Source organism: Volvox carteri (genome assembly GCF_000143455.1).
Source record: "Volvox carteri f. nagariensis unplaced genomic scaffold VOLCAscaffold_10, whole genome shotgun sequence".
NCBI lineage: Eukaryota > Viridiplantae > Chlorophyta > Chlorophyceae > Chlamydomonadales > Volvocaceae > Volvox > Volvox carteri.
In genome coordinates this window covers 428,625-429,349 of record NW_003307553.1, presented here as the reverse complement: position 1 = coordinate 429,349, position 725 = coordinate 428,625, and the positions used below count along the sequence as shown (strand labels likewise).

The window sequence follows — 725 nt, the reverse complement described above, 5'->3', positions numbered from 1 at the left end:
AGGCAGAGGGGAGAATGGGCGGGTTTGTGTTGTGTAATTAAGTGAATGTTTGTATGGCTGTATGGACGTGTGTGTGTTTGTGCGGATGGGCCGGGTGAGGGGGGTTGGGGGGGATGGGGGGAAACCTACCTGCTAAGGTCCTCCCTCCCTCTCTATTGACCATGTCTCCCCGCTGCTGCTGTTGCTGAGAATAATAATAATAATAATAATAATAATAATAATAATAATAATAATAATAATAATAATAATAATAATAATAATGCTACTGCTGCCGTACCTCCCCTCCCTATAAAGGCCTTTTTGGCCATTCGTGCGATGGCGGTTAGTCTGCCACAACCCGCCCTGGACAACTGCCTCAAGGTACGACAGTAATACGGCTTGGTGTAGTACAATGTAGTACGAAATTGCATCTGTTTGCACTTGGATCATCAACCACGAATGCCCAGTAAGCGCGAGTCCCTCAGTTCACGAATTGATTACATCACCGCGCTTTACAAGGCCCTTTGACGGCCCCTCCGCACCTGCAGCGCACGGGCACCGTACAGCTGTGACGTAACTGAACATGAACGCTCGTCGGTCGCACGGATGAGTTTTGTTGGTGATGTGCTGCAGTTTGCTTTGTTGCTTTGGGCACGGTATTGTGGGTACCAGCGGGTACCAGTGGGTACCAGTGGTTACCACAATACCGTGATAAGTTTAACATTTCGTTTTTCCCTCTGTGCCGT

The 725-nt window shown here is 48.4% G+C and overlaps 1 protein-coding gene across 1 annotated transcript in view; it reads left to right on the top strand.

The window, feature by feature from the left end:
* VOLCADRAFT_88772 (uncharacterized protein) overlaps positions 1–725 on the top strand; it is a gene marked incomplete at both ends in the record, with an annotated part of 8,692 nt that overhangs the window by 3,825 nt on the left and 4,142 nt on the right. The gene's annotated exons all lie outside the window — the stretch shown is intronic.